This window comes from Pygocentrus nattereri, chromosome 8 (assembly GCF_015220715.1).
Source record: "Pygocentrus nattereri isolate fPygNat1 chromosome 8, fPygNat1.pri, whole genome shotgun sequence".
Classification (NCBI taxonomy): domain Eukaryota; kingdom Metazoa; phylum Chordata; class Actinopteri; order Characiformes; family Serrasalmidae; genus Pygocentrus; species Pygocentrus nattereri.
Window position 1 is genome coordinate 16,871,179 of NC_051218.1, and position 21,624 is coordinate 16,892,802.

At 38.7% G+C, this 21,624-nt stretch overlaps 1 long non-coding RNA gene across 1 annotated transcript; it reads left to right on the forward strand.

Annotated features, from left to right (window-relative positions):
* The first annotated feature begins 1,094 nt into the window (after positions 1-1,094).
* On the forward strand, positions 1,095-21,423 carry LOC119263811. Its single transcript, XR_005130539.1, has 3 exons — positions 1,095-1,185; positions 13,604-13,702; positions 20,307-21,423. It is a non-coding gene; the product is annotated as an uncharacterized LOC119263811 (long non-coding RNA).
* Positions 21,424-21,624: the final 201 nt, after the last annotated feature.

Here is a 21,624-nt window from a genome sequence, read left to right on the forward strand (position 1 = left end):
TGTCAAAGAGCAGCGTTTGAAAGCAAATTAGTCACAGACAAAGTGGAAACTACTTTACTGTTGCTAGGAAACATTACTGCAAACTGATTTTCAAACAGTACGGTCGTGCCGTATTTTTTGGAGCCCAACAGTGTCATTCTTTGGAGGAATAGCATTTGATTATAATACAGGCGTGGGAAGCAGGAGACTCTGAGAAAAGATTTTTGCACAGTTGGATGCCACTGTGTGACAGGAGCTTATTAAAGACCATTTCTCAAATTGGTGGGCACTCATATTAATATAGTTGAGGCAAACACAAAATGAGTTATACTGTTATGTGGCTAGAAAAACAGATATGGATATCAGACATTTAAGAAATCATATGGCACTGGAAAAGAGGATTCTGCATACAAAGTCAATCATTATCAGGCAATAGGCTCAGTATATTTGTTTAGTGTCAATAGGTATCAGTATTGCCCTGCGATGGACTGGTGACCTCCCAGGGTGTGTCAGTAGTGATTCTGATCAATAGGTTAAAGGGCAGAACTTGGGTTAATATAGTTTATATATTATTAGGTATTGTATTATGAAAAAAAACTTAGTTGTTTAGATTTAAATGCTTTTCTGTATCACTTTTTAAAAAAGGTTCCAGTGTTTAGCTGAGCTGTTCCCCTATTTGAGAATGATTTAAAAAGAGCACATTTATTTTGAAGGTTTTTTTTTTGCCTATTTGTTAATGTTATTTTATTGTTCTGTCCTTGTGCATTGCTACACTATATTTCAGTGCAGCAAAAGTGCCTGAGTGTGTTAAAGTGTGTCTGAGTGCATTTCCTACTGCACTAAATCTACTCATACAGGTCGTTACACCTCCATAGTCATTATCCTTATCATCAAAGCCATGTGTTCCTCTCACTCTCTGTCATCTGCATAGGCCTGTCATAGGCAAGGGCATTAAAGAGGAGCATGGCTGCCATGTCTTTGGTCTTCTGGCATCTGGTGTGGTATGGCATGGGGGCACCATATGGACCCCTATCAGAGTGGCTTGCCAGCCCAGATGGCCTCCGCTCAGCTCTCTGGGTCGAGGAGGAACAGGAGTCGCCATGCCCACTGGCCCTGTCTGTGTCAGAGGAAGGTGTTGTATAAGATGTCTCATCAAATATGGCTGTCTTAGCCATTTTGTGTGCTGCATCGCAAAAATCCATCTCGGTAAGTGAATTGATCTCATATAACCAGTAGAACCAGATCTCGGTAATCAGTAGAATGTTTTCTTTAACGTGAGTACTTGTGATATAAAACAATGTGAGCATGAGATTTTTTTAAGAAACATATTCAATCTTCATTTATAGATTCTTATTAGTGCTTTCAACTTATTTGATAAGTATGTTTGCGATTAAATCAGGGCTGCTTTTTACTTATTTTAAGCAGTAACCACCTCTTACATTGTTTTATTTAATCAATTTTGAGATGCAGTACAAAACCTGAAAAAATACATTGAGAATTAGATGTTAATTCTTATATTAAGGGAAAATGACTGTGATGGGCTTCTAAGAGTTGTCACTGATTTTCTTATATCTATTTCTCATCTAACAGTAGACAGTGCTAGTTACACTGACTGTAAGAGTAACACTGTAACATTCTTACTAGTCTGTAATAGTCACTGTATTTTCCCTATATTTATTTCACTTCTAACAGTAGTCATCAGTTATCATTGGTTAAATACTTCTGTCCAATGAAAGGCTGGTTTCTTTTCTGTTTTTCTTTGTTTTCATATTCAATATTGTATATTAATCATACAACTTATTCTTTATTCACCTTTCCATTGTTGCCCTTAGCTTGCTCATCAGGGTCTTGTACCCAGATTTTCTGTAAAGCTTTGGAGAGCTTTTTCTGTAAAGTGTTTTAAAAGCACCATATGAATAAATCTTGATTTAGCTTTACATTTGTATAACAACAATATAGCAATACAGTCTTACCAAGAGACTTAAATAAAAGAAACATTTATACCGAGTCCTGTATCTTGATATTGTGGATGGAAACAGCATCTTCAGAATCATATAATGTATATTATATAAAATAACATTACTAACTTAAATGCAATTAATGAATAAAATTATTATACAAAATAAATATTTACATTTCTTCTTACTAGTTTTAAGATATTTAAGGAGATGTGAAATGTATTAGTACTTATTTCAGCAAAGCACACAAAATAAATTGTATCTACCTCATTGGCAGATTGCTGGTTTTTAGAGCTGTATGTTAAAATCAAAAGCATAATTTAAAGGCCTTTACTACTTTGTTGGCATAACAGTCTACCTTTCAGCTGTGGTGAAACCTTTTTACTGAAATAAGCACCCCCTTTGGATATGGTGGGACTTTTTTCTGCTTTGCTGTACATCATATCATGAAAGGATACAAAAGCACTACTTGATAAACTTAGTATTTGAAGAAAAAGCCTGTCATCACCCTGACAGGCTGGGTAGTTGCCATGCCAACAACTGCACTCAAGCAGTGACATCTCCATATTGGAAGGCATCAGATCTGAAAGAAATGCACAGGGGTCACACTGCGAATACCCCAAACTGACAGCTTTACACCAAGCATTATAATCGATGTTTGGATTATTTGATATTTGATTATGCTGGATTTGCTTTGACTATTTGGACAGTTCATTAGATTGTCAGTTATACAAGTGTTTTGTTGATGCAAGCAATCATCCAGTAAACTGTTATTTTTACTGAAGTCTGAAAAACAAGAACTTACAACCAACTGGCAATATCTGCTCTAGTATGAATTACATTTATATCCCTTGAATGTGCTTTCTCAAAAATATTCTGGTGAATTAATAGTGTTGTGGTAAGATTATGCACTCCATTCAGTAGTAAGTGCTCTTCTTTAAGTACTTCTGGCATTCAAGGTGGTCTATTTCAGGTTAAAAGTCAACAAACACTGCCTGTCAGAAGAGAGAAACATCACTATCGCTAGATTTAGAAGAATTCCACCAATTTTATCAAAATTTTTCTAACATTACATGGCTAAGATGTAAACAGCATCATTCAGAGAAATGTTCTGTTCTACAGAAACTCACAAAAATTCAGTCAGAATTCAGTCAGAGTCAGAATCATTCATGGTGGTTGTCATAGGAACCAGGTGCCGCATTTAAAACCTCCAAAACAGTGGTCATTAATAGGGGCATAGAAACAGGATGCCACCTTTCCATGAAGCACACCCATGCTCCTGGCCACCTCAGTTTAAACAAAGTGAGACAGCCAGCTATCATCAAGAAACCAGTCACCAAAGAAAAGCTCTGTTACTTTGCAAGGTTGACTTTACAGTGAAAATGCTATCAGGGCAGTTACCAATCAGTTATGACCTGACGATGCACTCAGTAATCAGTGTATATTGCAGGTTAGTGAATGCAGCTCAAACTCCTAACTTTATTTTTGTTCAATTTGCATAAGAAAGCAGCAGACAGGATAACATCACTTTTAGTTTTACAGAGTAAATGTGTTTTTTAAAATGTGGTAAAACTTTTAATAATGGTATTGATTTGTTAATCTTCACAGAATTAAGACCACACTAATAATTTGCCCAGTACACTTCAACAGTGAGTTACGTTATATGAAATAGGCTATGTAGAGATATAACTGTCAAAAAATTGCAACGACTAACATTTACTATTGCAGAGTGATATCTATTGTTTATCATGTAATACTGTTTACAGCTGAGTACATGTACAATGCTAGAGTGTTTTGAATAAATCCCTGCTAAAAAGGTATATTTTCTAACACTCTACTTGTTCATTAAAGGTGTTTTCTTTGGTATGTAGATGATGTTTTGCCTAAATAATGATATGGTACTTTCCTTTTTATTGTTAAAAGCACAACAAAAGTAATTTAAACACTTCAAATTTTTGAGTGCTTACAACACCACAAGAGGATAAAACATCTGGCATTGGGCATTATTCCCAGGGCAGTACTGTCACAAATATTGTCACAAATATATTTACATGTATAATGGTGACATTGATCCTCAAAAGAATCCTGATTAGTCTCTATTTAAGTCATTGCGAACTGACAAGATAACATGCTTATTTGTAATAAAAAGATTGAAAAGATAGGTGTCCTCAAACTTCTGATAATCAGTCTACTTCTCCTCCCCAGGGTAAAGATGAAGATGCACTTTGTACTATAAGTTCTGGCTGCATTTGTCTTTTATCTGAGTGCAATGGGCAGGTGAGCTGTGAGGACTGGGAGAGGATAGTAGTGCTGCTGGGCTGTCCAGCTGAACAGCTCTGAGCAGAAGGCGTGCAGAGCAGCAGGGAGCAGCTGGTTGCAGCATGGTTGAGGGAGTCCTGTCTCTCTAGCTTTAGAGCCGTCAGTCACACCCACAGAACATGGCAGAAGGACTCCCTTGAGCGACAGTCCAAAAAGGGAAAAAGCAGAGGAGGAACACACGCACACACACACACACACACGTACACGCACAGATGCACCTGTACACACATGGGAACAACACACATACTTTTCAGGGTTCTCAGGATCATTGAGTCCTCTGACAGCTAATAAGGATTCAAATAAAACTTAATGAGATTTAATGCACATAATACAGGCATAGCCCACTGGAACCTGTCATCTCCCTGTATAATAGATGAGGCTTTCGTTGCTGTCATATCTCATAAATGAAGCCTTGAGGCCTCATCTTAAACATAAAGGTTCTTAAATTGTTCTTGATTTAGACAGTTTAGGAAGAAAAACTTTCCTTGGTATAAAGCCTTTACATAAAAAAATATATAATTCACAGAAATGGTTCTCAAGCTTTTTACATCCAGTACAAAATCCACCCTGGAAAGATTTTGCTGCAATCCATGCTCAAGCCAATATATTTTAATTGCATTTTACAGTTTTATAGCATTCCATGTTGACATCTGGAAGTTCCAGCAGATTATACGGTATCAACTGATTATCACTGCAGCAATTTTAGCTAGTTATGAGATTCGGTCTGTAAAATATTTGCAGCATCATGTTAGCACCAAGCTAATGATGGTGTACATTCACTTTCCTATACTGGGTTTAAACAGAACTAAGCAGCTCTAACATAAGACTTTTGGAGCTTGCAAGATATGCATGTAAAAAAAATTCTTTTGTTAACATTTTTTGACCCTTTAAAATGAATTTAAGTTTAGGTTTAATTATATAATTATATGTAAATTGCTATGTATTTTATATTATACTGTACTATTATATTATTTCAATTATATGTAAATCTAAACTTTTTAACTTCCTAATATGTGTTTGTATACATATATGTATAAGTGTTTTGATATATATATATATATATATATATATATATATATATATATATATATATATATCCTTCAGTATCTAATGAAAATGCTGTTTTGCACTGCATGTAAAAATATAACATGTCATTATAACCCTTACAGATTTATTTGAGGAACACAGTTTTACTCAAATTTTGGCATTAGGCCAATATGAGCAAATGTGTGGGTCTTTTTGCTTGCAGGACTCTACTGTGTAGCCATGAACGCTTCCTCTGAGATTCCAGTCAAAAATTACATTCCTGACTCGTATATTTGAAAATTTCTTTTGGTTTTCTGATTTAACTGTGATGCTTTGCAACTGGATGCTCAGCCTTGTTCACTAGCACCTTCAAACAGATTATACATTTTGATTGACTGTCAGTCTTCTGAATAAAACCAAACTCAATGTTGTTGTCACTTTACCTTTGAAACACAGTTAATTTGGCTCTAGAGTCCTCATTCTCCTCACTAAATGAAGAGGGCTGACTACTTGACCGTTTCAAACATTTGTCTATGGTCACTTTGTAGTTAGAATAAACATCATATAATGACATCATGAGCTGTATGAGAGGCTGGACAGTAAAGAAGGAGTAAAGGACTTGTATCATTTGGCTAAACAGAGAGATAGAGCTGGAAAGGATGTACAGCAGGTTAGGCTGATAAAGGATAGAGAGGGAAATGTACTAGTGAGTGAACAGAGAGTGTTGAGTAGATGGAAGGAGTACTTTGAAGAACTAAAGAATGAGGAAAACGAGAGAGAGAGGAGGACAACGGGGGAGAGATAGTGGATCAGGAAGTGCAGAGAATTAGTAAGGTGGAAGTGAGGGCACCTTTAAAAAGGATGAAGAATGGAAAGGCAGTTGGTCCAGATGACATGCCTGTGGAGGTATGGAGATGTTTAGGAGAGAAGGCAGTGGACTTTTTAACCAGGTTGTTTAACAAAATCCTGGAGAGTGAGAGGATGCCTGATGAGTGGAGAAGCAGTGTACTGGTCCCCATTTTTAAGAACAAGGGTGATGTGCAGAGCTGCAGTAACTACAGAGGTATAAAGTTGATGAGCCACACCACGAAGTTATGGGAAAGAGTTGTTGAAGCAAGGCTAAGGCGAGAGGTCCAGATCAGTGAGCAGCAGTTAGGTTTCATGCCCAGAAAGAGTACCACAGATGCAATTTTTGCATTGAGAGTGTTGGTAGAGAAGTACAGAGAAGGTCAGAAGGAGCTACATTGTGTCTTTGTGGATCTAGAGAAGGCATATGATAGGGTGCCAAGACAGGAACTGTGGTACTGTATGAGGAAGTCAGGTGTAGCTGAAAAGTATGTTAGGGTGGTGCAGGACATGTATGAATATGATGTATGAATGATAGTGAGACAGTGATGAGGTGTGCAGTTGGAGTGACACATGGTTTCAAGGTGAAGGTAGGGTTACATCAGGGATCAGCTTTGAGCCCCTTCTTGTTTGCAATGGTGATGGACAGGTTGACAGATGAGGTCAGGCAGGAGGCTCCATGGACCATGATGTTTGCAGATGACATTGTAATCTGTGGTGAGAGTAGAGAGTAGGTAGAAGAGAATCTGGAGAAGTGGAGGTTTGCACTGGAGAGGAGAGGAATGAAGGTCAGTAGAGATAAGAATACATGTGTGTGAATGAGAAGGAGGCAGGTGGAAAGGTGAAGATGCAAGGAGTAGAGGTTGTAAAGGTGGATGACTTCAAATATCTTGGGTCAACCATCCAGAGCAATGGACAGTGTAGAAAAGAGGTGAGGAAGAGGGTGCAGGCAGGATGGAGTGGGTGGAGACGGATGTCAGGGCTGATGTGTGACAGAAGGATAGCAGCAAGAGTGAAAGGGAAGCTTTACAAGACAGTAGTGCGTCCTGCTATGATGTATGGTTTGGAGACTGTGGCTCTGTCTAAAAGACAGGAGGCTGAGCTGGAGGCGGTGGAGATAAAGATGCTGAGATTTTCGTTGGGAGTGACAAGGATGGGCAAGATTAGAAATGAGCAGATCAGAGGGACAGTGAAGGTGGAGCAGTTTGGAGATAAAGCCAGAGAGGCCAGGTTGAGATGGTTTGGACATGTGTGGAGGAGGAATAGTGGATATATTGGTCAAAGAATGTTGGCGATGGAGCTGCCGGGTAGAAGGAGAAGAGGTAGACCTCAGAGAAGGTTTATGGATGTAGTGAAGGTGGACATGAAGATGGTTGGTGTGAAAGTAGAGGAGGCAGGATAGGGCAAGATGGAGGCAGATGATCTGCTGTGGCGACCCCTAAAGGGAGCAGCCGAAAGAAGAAGAAGAAGCAGAAGAAGTTCCACATGGCACCAAAAAGGGTTCTTCCATTATTACAATGTCAAGCAAAATAGAAGAATCCATTTTGATGTTATTTAGAACCCTTTTTAAAAAGGTTTTATGTAGAACTATATATATTGCATTCTCCATCAATCTGAAGAATGTTTTCATGACGCAAAGAACCCTTTTAGCATGTAAATAGTTATTTGAGTGTTAAATGGTCTAAACAGAACCATTCCTGTTTTCTAAAGAACCCTTGAGAACCATTTTTATGAATGAATGGCATCATTCCAAAGAACCTTTCTTGACACTGTTAAGAGTGCGCTCTTTTACATGTGTACATTTCATGAAAACTAGCAGATAAAAATTGTGCAAAATATCCTGGAAATTATACATTAATATACATTAAACCCTTTTCCATTTCAGAAATATGAGATTTTATTATGCAAACAGCAATAATATGAAATATAGCTAATGTGTCAGGCTAAACTGCACACCAACTGCTACTGGAAGAGCCCATGTCCAGTGTGATTATCAGCGATATGGAAACAAACCCACATGCACACACACGCACAGATACACACACACACGATAAACTAACTGGGGCAGAAGCACGATTGGTATTGCCCTCACCTGTCAGCGGTGTCTGGAATTGGCTAGATTAGTTCATGGTCTGGTTGGCAGGAATCAAATAGAGCCAGGGTGTTCCTCTCCGGAAAGCAAAGTAGAGGAAATGGACATTTAGGCCATGTAACCTCCAAGCTCGCATCTATAACTAATAACCATGAATTATGTCCTTCAGAGCCCAGTGGACCACAAAAGTTGCAAAAGAATAGTGTAAATGAAGCAGATTTATTTTAGAAGATCAATAATTTACGTTCTTTGTTACGATCATGATTTTATGGTCATGAATTTGCCATTTTGTAGCATTGTAAAAGCTTTAAGAGGAGCGTAATAATAACAGCATTGCGTTTTGCTTGGTTTATAATTATCTATGCATATCTATTCAGATTTCAGGGAGATCAGCTCACTGAAAAGAACCAAATACAAAGCCTGCAGCTTTTTTTTTTTTTAATCGCATCAGATATCATCTCCCATCTTTCATCACCCCAGTTCTCTTGCATTGTAGATGAGGAACAATATGTTCTTCATACAGTTAATCATTCTTTCAAACATTTATGCTTTACTTTTGGTAAATTTTACTTGATTAGCATTGATTCTTTGAAGGTAAGCCTAACACCGACATAGACATGCCTGTGTGAGTATCTCGTTTTTATGCATTCCCATGTTTTTCCTGGGAATATAAGGAGCCACAATCTATTTTTGTCTCCAACATAAACATCCCAAGTTGTCCCATTTACTGAGCCATTTCAATCGCTCTCCATACATCCAGTCAGAGCATTTATTCCGCCAAGATACTGTTTTGGCTATGTGTTTCCAAATAGCACAGGATAAAAATAGCCTAACTGAACATAAAAGAGAAGCATGCAACATGAATTCTTCATGCATTGCATGAGTTACGTTAGTATTCCAAGTTTAGCAGAGATGGGTGGTAACTAGTTACATTTACTGTTACATGTACTTACTTAAAATATTGATTTATTTATAGTTTGCTGAATATTTTCATTTTTTTCAAATACTCATACTTCTGCTCAAGTATGTTTGTGAGAAAATAAATCCACTTTTTTATTTCCACTTCAGTCTCGAACAAATGAGTTACGTCATCATTATCATTATTTTTATTTCTCGTGGTCAAGGATGTGTTACAATCATAGAACTTTAACACATCAAACAGGAACAACAAAGAACATGACAGTGAGATGCATATAGCTTCAATGACAGCGTGCATTTACTTCCAATGACAAGAGAAACAGGGAAAATAAATCAGTCTTTGGGAGAAAGAGGCATCTCAAATAGACTCAAGCGAGAACTCAATAACACATTAGTTATAGTGTCTATGTTGCTTAATGATTAATCCTCTGACTTTTGAGAGTCATAATTTTATCTTACACCAAAAGTACATCAAAAAGAAAAGAACTACACTGCACCAACAGAACTGGATGTACTAAGAAGTTTCACAGCAATCCTATTATCACTTAGTACTTAAATGGGCATTAGTTGAAAATGTGTTGAACGTGATAGTGTTTTTTAGCAATGTCACCAGTACAAATGTTTTATGTGCTTAAAAAACCCTGTTTGTTGAACTGCAGGGCGGAGCAGAGGGCTTGTCCATGTTTACACTGATCTCTTGTCAATCATTTTATAAGACCTGTCCTCATACAACATGACTCCTCACTATCTCTGTTCAGCACAGAAACATGGTGCAATCCAAATACGATGTAATGAAAATATTTGAAGCTGACATAAGATTCTCTCAGGGTCACCCATATAGGCATATATTTGCTCACATGTGAAATACATTTCAAATATATTGATTCTTTTCAAAGTGTGTTTTAAACACTAAAGTACACTAAGCACAAATAATTTTCAAATGTATTTCATAAATACACTTATATATACTTATTTCTTTTCAATTTAGGTCAACTTCTCCCATGTAAAACTTATGTTAAAAGATGATGTTTAAAAAAGTCCCTATAGAATTATTTATAATGCAGTACTATAGTTATTTCTTCACAATTAGCCTAGCAACATGCTATTTTAGTCGACATTTAGGTTTAAAAGATAATATAGATTAAGAGACCCTTATTAGTCCCATTATGGGGAAATTCCACCTCTGCATTTAACCCATCCGTGAAGTGAAACACCACATACACTCTAGTGAGCACACACACACTAGGGGGCAGTGAGCACACTTGCCCGGAGCGATGGGCAGCCCAATCCGCAGCGCCCGGGGAGCAATTGGGGGTTAGGCGTCTTGCTCAAGGACACCTCAGTCATGTGCTGTCGACTCGAACTGGCGACCTTCCAGTCACGAGGCTGGTTCCCTAACCTTCAGCCCATGACTGCCCCCAATGAGAGGTACAAGGTACTTCTGACTCAGTGATGTGCCTTACTACTGTTTATAATTTTACTTTGCTTACATCACTGTCACTCATGTCACTACAAAACACAAATGCCTCTGACATGATTGAGAAGGCTAAAGTACCTTAATGTGGCTAGGTTGACCATTTTCCCTTCGTTTTTGAAAAACAGAGGCAGTTTGTTTAATAAAAAAAGTCTATAAATGTTTTTCCAATACTTTCTTAGTGTTGATGACATTGTTTTACATACTAAAAGAAGAATCAACATTAGAAGCGATTTTCAAAGATGGAATAATTACATATGAAGGGCATGACGCTGGATGCAGAATTAGCAATGTCCCCCCTGGACAGGTATGCAAATGTGATTTGTATGAACAGTTGAAATGTTTGAATGCCAAATCAAGTAGATACATGTTTATCACTCAAAGAGTTTGGTAATATTCTGGATGAACAATGTTTACAGTGATGTATGTAATACTACTCTGTAGTTGACATTGACTGTATGTGAATTTAAAAAATTGGGTTGTTTCAACGTTAAACCATCAATAAAGTTTCTTGCACTAAACTATCAATAAAGTTTCAGCAGCGTCTAACATTTAATGTTAGATGTTAAGGCATAATGACATTTAATATACTGTAGCACCCAGTTATGGCCAAACACATAATGACACAAACCTCTTGGAGAGATTTGAGTTGTTGTTAGCTTGATGATGTGCACATGCTATCTGTGCTACTCTGTGCTGTGTAGTGCAGTGTTAGTGCCTACCATCAGGTGAAAACTTTTGGCTAGAAGTAACCTGCCTGTTTCAGCATTGCTGGGCAATGGATCGCCTTTGCTTCCTATAAAAGAGAAATTGCTTAAAATGCTGCTTCCAGCATCTTCTTCTTTGCTGATGCCACAGTGGTGTCAAAATTGGGATAGTGCCTCTATCTCCCCTGTTACTAAAGAATAACAGTTCTTCAACAGTCACAAGGCAAATGGCAGAGAAGATGACCTAGGGAACATTGTGCTTTAAAGGCAATTGCTCTTTTATGAAATAGGCAACATGGGAGAACTGCTGTTCAGTGTTAGTTAATATGACTGGGATGCAGGCGTCACAATAGCCACGCATTGTCAATCCATATAAGAAGCACAGACAACATATCATCCCCACAGCCTGACGCAGTAACATAAAAACAATACAAAAACACAGCAGACTAACAACTATTTACAAGATTTAAGTCTCTCCTACTGCAGGAGGGGCGCTCCCTATGAGCCTGTGTGTATGGCCATTCTGCATGGCCACTATACATGGACATGCCTCCCATGCAAGGTGGGTTTTGTTGTTTTTTTTAGGCCAGTTGGCTTTTTTTATGATCTTTTGCTGTAGATAAAGCAGGATGTATTAAATCTTCTTAGAGTAATGATTGAGATATCATTGATGTTTTTCTTGAATACATGTTGTTTCAGTATTGATTGAGGGTGATTAGATTAGACATTAGATCAGAACTTTGATTAAATTAATATAATGCTTCAATGCTTCAAAGTTCATTTAACATGGATTTAATGACTGTTTGCGATCAGGCTGTTGATTTTATGGGCTGATTGGCAGGAATGTGAGGCGGATCCAAAGAGTAAAACATTTTTTGTCAGCATTGATGTAGCCTCTCCTGTTTAACTACTAGGTTGTGTATCTTTAGTTTTGACTTATGTATTTTTAAGTTGTCTTTTTACCTGCTATCTACCATTATCACAGAAATTCTACTGAAATTGTTTTATAGAAAAATACTTTTACTTTCCCACCCCTGCTGTTTAGAATGGTTCCTCGTTCTTGATCTTACCTGCTATAAATAGAACAATCCCAGAACTGTAGGTCAACATCTGCCAGGCATAAGACTGTTCTCAGATCAGAGAAAAGCCCCTGCACTGCAGGAGCCTGCCGTGTCAAATGAGACTTAGCTCTTTATTTGCCCAGCATGGAATGGCAGGGTCTAGCTGAGCATCATCTGCTGCTAAAACAGATCTTAAAAAAAGGAGGAAGAAAAAAGCACCAGAGAGCAATATGTCAAGATGAAAAAACATGAGGGTTTTGTTTTTTCCCCCATGAATGTCAAGGTGGATAATCAGTTAGAAAATGGAAAATGCTGGATGGTAATCAGAGAACATTGCCAATGTTGGCCAGTTTACTTGATTGTATTACAGTGCAAGCCTTGCAATAGCACTTTTGGCAGAGAGACACAGAGAGAGATGCTTTCACTTATGCATGCTTGTGCGCATTTGCGGCCATGCTTGGCTGCACTGTGTGTTTGTGTGTGCATCCTCAGGAACTACTCTATACTGAAGGATCACTTTGCAACCCATTACTGTTGTACACTGCAGAATGGAGAATGCTGGTAAAATAATTGGGAGTAAAAGCAACACATGCTGATTTTTCCCAAGAAGACAAGAACATTTAACTGATCGAATTAAAGACAAGGCCCATCCTGTCTTTTCTGGATAGATGAAGAACCACAAAGTCAGAGAGAGACAGGGATTTTTTTTTATTTAGCACTTTTTTTCATACTAGCAAAGGGAATGAATGTTTGCAAACCGACATTCAAATCATTACCCATGTCATCCTTGGAGAGAAGCCGAACTTCAGACGCCCCATCAACATCTCTATTTCAAAAAGGGGGAATGAAGTCTTTTTTTAGATAAACACATAGCAACAGTGGGCCTATAAGATGCTGGTTTAGTGCTGTCTCTGAGAATAGCTTTGTTCATATTTAAATATTCAATTGCTTGGTGTCACTACTAAACTCATGTTTTTTGCAGTCACAGAACTGTTCAGTCAGTAAATAATCGATTGCCGGTGTATTCTGCTTTGTTCACTAACTGTCTGAAAAAAACCTGCTGTGGGTTTCACATACATCTCTGAGGAACCTATATCTCTGTTCTATATTTCTAATGCTTTCTTTCCTCCCACGTGATTCTTTTACTCATTGTTCATGCGCACTTCAGAGATTCAGCAGTACATTAACTGGAGCTATGAACTCACTCTTCCTCTTTACTCCAGATGTGTCTATGTGAAAGTGAGTCTGGTGGAGGTCCAAAAAGTAGATCCATTAAGGGGGAGAGGTGCCAGGCTGAAGTCAAATGGAAAGGAAAGACTGAGGTAGAGGAGATAATGCTTTTTGAAAAAAAAAAAAGCATTATCATTTAAAAAGGGTCCATATCCCACATTTTTCCTGCCTTCTATTTTTTCACTTGAGGTCAACTTATAAATTCGCATGGCTTTGTGTACCAACTATAGTCATAATTCATTTTTGCATGACCATTTTCTGCCCCACCCAAAAAGCTCAAAACTTCAATATGAATATGTGGAGCTAAACATCTGTAGGCTGAATAGTTGGGTATGTCTAAATGAGCTCATTCTTGTGACATAACAGAAAAACTGAATTCAAACAGATTGTTTTTTGCAGTTTAATTTCATTATATAGACTAATTGTTTTGGGGAGTGGATGAAACGTTTTGAAACTTCAACAATATTTGCGTATTACCTCAAACTCTTTTATTTTTAAAATGCAAGAGATTCAGTTTTCATATCCAAAATACATGTGCGTCATTGTGTACCAAGTGTATTTGAAAATCAAATTGTAATTTGTTATCAGAGAAACATTACATTTATTTATTATATCTGAATATATATGCACATGTGTGCAGATTGCTGGTGTCAATTTTTAATATGTTCATACACACTGATTGGCCTCTTCATTAAGTCCACTTCTTTGTATCTACACTCTTAGTCCATTTTATCAGGTCCATTTACCACACAGGTGCGCTTCTACAATTGCTCAACAACAACCAACCAGGTTTACTCGTACCAGCTCAACACACACTGACACACGACAACTGCATTAGTGTCACTGCAGTGACAGTGATCCGCCACCCAAAAAATACCTGCTCTGTGGTAGTCCTGTGGGTGTTCTGACCTTTGAAGAAAAGGGTAAAACAAATCATTTAGAAAAACAGATGGACCACAGTCTGTAATTTACCTGAATTGTAAATGGAGTTGATGAAATAGACAATGAGTGCATTTACATGCACTTCATAATCTGACAACTGTGGAAACCCAATTATGATCAGATTATTGAGTGCACACACTCAATGAGTGTAGATATATATTTTTATGCAGTTATCTATGCAGTAATCTATGTGATGGCTGGTCAATGTGATGGAGAAATCTGGAACCAAAACTGTTCTACAAACTTAACTTAACTTAAGGTGACACTTTTAATGTTGGTGTATTTTTTTTAACCTATTAAAAAACAGCTTTACAAGATTCTGATACGACTAAGGCATATTGTGGGAATTGAGGGGATGTGGGAATTTAATCTGATCTGCTAGTAAAAATCACTCTGTCAATGTAGAATATAATGTAGATGTTCTCAAGGAAGAGCAGATTTATAGGATATAATTAACTGACTGAACAAAGAAAAGAAGCTTATATCATGAATTCTTCAGGTATCACTCATTTTTCTCTGACTTCTGACTGTTTACAACAATCTGGCTGATTGGCTCCTCCTGTCTGATCTTACCTACCATAATTAGAAGAATCCTGGGTATTAGGCTGATCTCAGATCAGAGAAGAGTTCTAGCACTTAAAGAATGTTAAAATGACAGCTTAAAAAATATTAGCTCTTAAAATCTTAAAATTTCTCCACAAAAAGTGAAGTTTGGAGCACTGGGTGAATACCTTTTGTTTCAAGCCAACCTCTTTAGACAGTTTTACACCAGGGTACCTATCAAACAAGACACGTTTTTATAGCTATCTATCTATTTGCTGACAATTCAGGCCCCAGGCAGCAACAAAAACACCCTTGGAACATTTCTCCTTCTTTCATTTTGGGCTTTTCTTCAAATTACCCAGCAGCAGGAGTGACCCAGCACAAATAGACCCTATACTAAAGCTGCGGCGGAAAAGTGTGTCCCTGTTCTAGTTTCACACAAAGCCTGCCTGAGATGTCTCAGAGACGGTTTCTGTACTCTACCACATGAAGCTCTGAATGGCACACTGATTATTACACCTCTTCTGATTCGCTCCCCAAGCTCCAATCATCTGCGTTCATGTGCCTGGCACAACTCGTCCCTTTTCCATCATTCAGAGTTAAAGAGCCGCAAAGGGCTTTTCATGCTGGAACCCCAGTTTTGTGCTTACTGTACCTCTGTGCACCTCTGCTCCTAAAGAGGCTTGGCAGAAGTCATTGGCCTTAAAGGAGCCATGTATATTTTTATGTGCCAAAAACAGTCATAATTTACTTTTGCATTATCATTTTCCAATCTCTCCTTTTCCTGTAGATTTAAATAGACTGCTTTTGTTATGGTGCCTTTCAGCTTAATACCAGTAAATGACATCTGTTCTGTATGGCTGTCTTGTATTTTTATTCAGTTTAACTAAAAAAGCAGCCTTATAACTTCAATTAAATGGGTGGGGCTAAAGTGCTGTAACCTGAATAAGAGGATTTACACTGACATGCCAAAAGTAGAACTATAGGAACTAATATAGTATAGGACCCCCTCCAGCCTGGCTAAGTGGAACTTAATGCGGCATCATTTGCACAAGTAGACGGAAGACATCTGGAGGGATGTTAAGCCATGCCATCTGGATAACCACCCAGAGCTCTGTGGTATTTGTAGGTGCAAATCTCAGGTGCGAGTGGACCTCTGCACCACAACCTATAAATGTTTGATTGGGCTCATGTCAGACAAAATGCAGGCCACACCATTCTCCAGAATGCTCCTCAAATGACTTCTGGACATCTTGGGCCAGATAGCATGGTGCATTATCCTGCTGAAATATTTCGTAATTGTAGGGGTACATGAAGTTCATGAAGGACTGCGAATGGTCACCAAACAGTAAAATGTAGCCAACACTGGTCAAAGACATGTTTCGGTGGACCAGTGGACCCAACCCATATCAAAGAACACACCTCACAACAGTATGGAACCACCACCAGCCTGAACAGTGCCTTATTCACAACTGGCATCCATGGCTTCATGGGGTCTGCGCGCAAACCCTACCATCTGCCTGAAACAATTGGAACCGTGACTCACCAGACCGTACCACATGTTAAGACTCCTCTAGGGTCCTGTTAGCAACCTCATGAGCCCAGATGAGGCACTGTCTCTGGTGTCATGGTGTTAACAGAGGCACTCTGGTGGGTGTCTTGGTCCCATATACCAAGAAAGCTGAAGAATACTGCACTGACCTGCAGGATACGCATGTGGGCCTCCTGCAAATTATATGAAAGTGATTTCTGCAAGTGCTGCTTGTCTGTTCGCATTGACAATTCCAGCCAGATGCCAATGGTTACAATCATTAAGCGCCCATTGGCAGTCACTGCGCTGTCCAGTGTGGGTGACAATGCCTTCTATGATGTATCCCAGTATACACATAACACCGTAGAGCAAGTGTTAAAATTGCCCGCATAACTTCGGGCATGGAATGTGCCATCCGTCTATCTGTCTGGCACCCACTATGCTAGTTCAAACTACGATAATTCAAGTCACCTTGCCGTGAGCACGCTGGCCAGTGTTCAGCCTCACTCGTAAGATCACACCTCACAACTTATACAGGTGCAGGCGTCCCCAAGCCGTCCCCTGAGGTAATGGCACTTTATGATAAATTTACATACTTATAACCCGTGACTTTTGTCATATCAGTATCATCAATATGGGCTGCTCTTGCTTAGTTTCTGTATATGGACTGGGGAGAAAATGGTATATGCTGATATGTTAATAATATTTATTTAATACATTTCTCTTTCATTAAAACTTTTATGATATGAGCCATTTCTTTTCATCTGTCAATCTAGAGACTGTGGAATTACTAATCAAGCGGCCTTACTGTCTATTCCACACCATATCCCGTGATTGAAATCGTGAGACCAGATTTAATAACATCCAAGTGCGCAGCTGATGGTGATTCATTTGAGAATTCAATCTGGTCTGTCAGCTGAAGTCTGATGTATGCATCTGACTCTGCATCTCTTCTTCCAAACCTGCCTCTGATCTCTCAGAGAAATTAAACAGGATGCTGAGCTAAATGTGAGTGCCTCCATCACTCTGAGAAATTTGTGTAGGTCCAGTCTGGCGCCAACTTCCAATAATAACAGCTGAGGTATACGGTTATAATGAGAAAAGCAATGCAGAACAAGCCTCATTTTAGTATACTAATAACTATAAGATTTAAAATTCAGCACTGTGGACGTGCAATGGAAGTCCTGCTTCTACATACAGATAAACAATTAAAAGAAAAAAATACCATATTATGTGATGTTAAAAAGTATTAAATGGATGTAAAAATTATTAGAATTCTAAATAACACTTTTTTTCTTAGTAGTCATAAAATGCCATCTGTCTTGACGGTCCCTCAGTTTCTGCACTATGCACCTTTATATATATGATTATGTAGCTTTTTTATTGTGTCACATTTTTTGTTATAAAGAAAGCTGCAGGTGTGCTGTCCATTGTGTGTAGCTGCACTGTGTGCAGGCTGTCTTTGTAGTAATATATGAATTGATTTCACAGCAGGGGCTTCTCAATCCTCCCATTTTACCCCTCATTCATGGTGGCTGATGAGTCTCAACATACTGCAAAATAAAAATTCAGCTGCAAACTTAGAAAACACTTCCATCAAAATGACTTCCCCAGCACTACATTTTCCACACATGTTGTAAATACAGAAACACATGCTGCAAAGTCAGTCACAAAGGAAATGTTTCTGGGAGACACTCAAAGAGGAAGGAGCCATTTAGAATTGTAACGTCGGGGAGCGATGATGAGGTGGACACGCGCTGAGAGAAGCGAGAGTTATTAGGGGCAAATCCATGTATGTGTTTTCTGTATTTGCAGTGCATTTGTGAAATGTAGCTTAGGTGGAGCCATTCTGATGAAAGTTGTTCATACACAGAAAGGTTAAACAACCAAGTTAATCTGATAACAGAGTTACAGAAAAGTATGTTTATATTTTCTACAGATTATATTAATTAAAATGATCTGAGTTGATTTCCATTCTGGCAGAACAGCCACTAGAGAGCCTGCAGAGAGAGAGGTTAAAGAATAATTCCACACACCAACCAGGTATACTATCATACGACAAAAGAAACATGACAATGAGATTCCTGGAAAATTGTCAAATTACTTAACTTTTAGGCTTGATAAGGTTTCGATTCTGAGGTCAAGATTTCATTTGCTTTGATTCTACAGAGCTTTAATTATATGTTTGGTTTGGAAAGTTCTCAAAAAGATCATATTCAATGCACCAAAAATAACATCCCTTATGATTCATAAGCAACTTCAGAAAAAGCTCAATCATTCGAGTGTAGTTATGTACATAGCATAAACCCCATAAACCTCAACCTCTTACTGTACTCTGATAGGATGCACCCAAATGTTGAGTTTGACAGTGGTCTTCACAAGAGGCCCAAGAAAATGCACAAGACAATTGTTAAATTCTCACAATCAGTACCAAAACTATTATTACCATCTTGGGACAACCGTCATCCAAAGGCTTTTCTGCCTCTTTGTTTTGCAACTCTCCCAGGAAACTGAAGAAGAACAAAAGACACACACACCACACACACACACACACACACACACACACACACACACACACACACATACACACACACAAACAGAAAGAAAATACAGAAAGAATATTTGCAAACTAACATTCAAACAATTGAACTATTTCATATGAAATGTACAAATATGTTAGAAAAGGAGGGCTTTTAATGATCAACACCTTTTAGAGTGCCTCACAGAATCTAGCAAAATTAGTAGCACATAGACTTATACACACACAGACACAAAGCCTTCCATTAGCTATGGAAACAACTACATCACTCCATAATGTAAAGTAAATATAGGCTCTGAGTATCCTTTGGGCATCCTCTGTGTGAATTATAAGAGTGTGACACACCTACACTCCAGAGGGAAACTGATAGCCATACATTGCCTTTGAGTGGTTTTACAAGTGTACATACCACCCAACAGCCACCAAGCATCAAAGCTGGAGAGAGATATTGCATTTGATTTCTTATCTAGGCAATTTTCAGTGGGACCTACTTAGTAGGCCTATGAGTGGGATGCCATGTTGCCATGGTAATGATGTTCTCTATTCTGCTCTTCTGCTGAAAGCTTTGTGTGTAGAGTGACACCATGTGGAGAAGAAGGGCATGGAAAGCTAAAAGCCAAATAAAGTAGACTCAGGGTCATGTGAACACACTTTGAAAGATGGTTCCTCAAGGGTTCTTTTGTAAAGAAAATGGCTCTTAATAGAACCATGAGCACACAGAAAACCCTTTCCATGAACAAAGGGTTCTTTCTGTCATGAAAGGGTTCTTCAGGTTGGTGGAGAATGCACTGTAGAGGGTTCTTCTACTGTAAAAAGCTTAATAACATCAATAACAATAACATCATAACATTAGAAGAACCCTTTTTGGTGCTATATAGAATCCTTATCAAAAAGGTGCTATATAGAGCCATCTACATTCTCGCATTCTCTTTTGATCTAAAGAACTCTTTTATGATGCAAAGAACCCATTAATCAAGCAACATGATCTTTGATTGTTCATGGTTCTATATAATCCTTTTCTCCTTTTCTTTGCTAAAGAACCCTTGAAGAACCATCTTTTTTAAGAGTGTAGGCTTAGCATTGCAAGAATGAGAACTCTTGGTGTTCATGTTCAAGCACCTGCTATGTAATCTTTGGCTAGGCTAAAGAACTGATTGTAGATTTCAGGAGGGGAAGTTGAGAGCATGAACCACTGAGCATCGAGGGGGCGATGGCGGAAAGGGTGAACAGCTTGCTTCAAGTTTCTTTGTGTCTACATATCCGAGGATCTCACCTGGTCACTCAACACATCCCACATCATCAGGAAAAGATAACGACGCCTTCACTTCCTCAGAAGGTTAAAAAGAAGTCAACCTGCCACAACAGCTCCTCTGCAACTTCTACAGAGCCACAGTGGAGAGTATCTTGACCAGCTGCATCACCGTCTGGTACGGCAGCACCACAGCTGCTGAACGCAAGACCCTGCAGTGGATAGTCAAAACTGTTCAACACGTCACCACAGCTGTCCTCCCACCAATAGAGGACATATATGACAAGCGATGTGAGAGGAAAGCCACCAACATATCCTTGGACCCCTCACATCCCAGCCACCCCTTGTTCCAACCTCTGCCATCCAGAAAGAGGTACCGGAACATCCGAGCCAGAACCACCAGGCACAAGAACAGTTTCTGTCCCCGAGCTGTCAAACTGGTCACAGTGGCAGCATCGACCTGAGCTTAACAGCAACACTACAGTCTGTTAATGATCAGCCTGATCACTCAGCACACTACACACTGAGCTCCATTACCTCAGAGGACTGTATGCTGTGCACTTCATCTCTGACTAAGCCTTATTTCTAGTATATTTATATATTTATACTGTAACTGTTTATTTAAGACGTGTTACCTGAACATTATGCTGCTACTCTCTACCTGCACTGTACACTTTATATACAGATCACGGCTCACATCTCTTTTCGCACCACTAGTTCTTCTGCATTTACTGTACTGTACTGCAATTCACCATGCACATTTCTGTCTATATATCTGATACACTTGAATATCTGACTATGCACATACTGTCAATTCGTCCAATACACCTGGTATAACCTTTGCCTATGCACATTTTGTCTACGTTCTATACTTGTACTTACTGACTCTGCACATTTTGTCTTGTCTTTTACTGTCTTTTGTCTTTGCACTGTTGCTATTTATCTTTTATTACTGCACTGGAAAAGCAGCCCGATAGTGTTTTGTTATATTGTACTACCCTGTATTGTTGTCACGATTGGCCCCTCCCAGTCCTGTCCATGTGTTCGTGTTTTGGTTTTGTAACTCCGCCCCTGATTGTTTTCACCTGTCTCTCGTTGCCCCTGTGTATTTAAGCCCTGTGTTTGCCCTCTGTTTTCGCTGGTCGTTGTGTGCTCGTCGTGTTGGTGTTGTTTGCCGTTTCCAGCTGTTTGTCATGTCAAATACTCAATC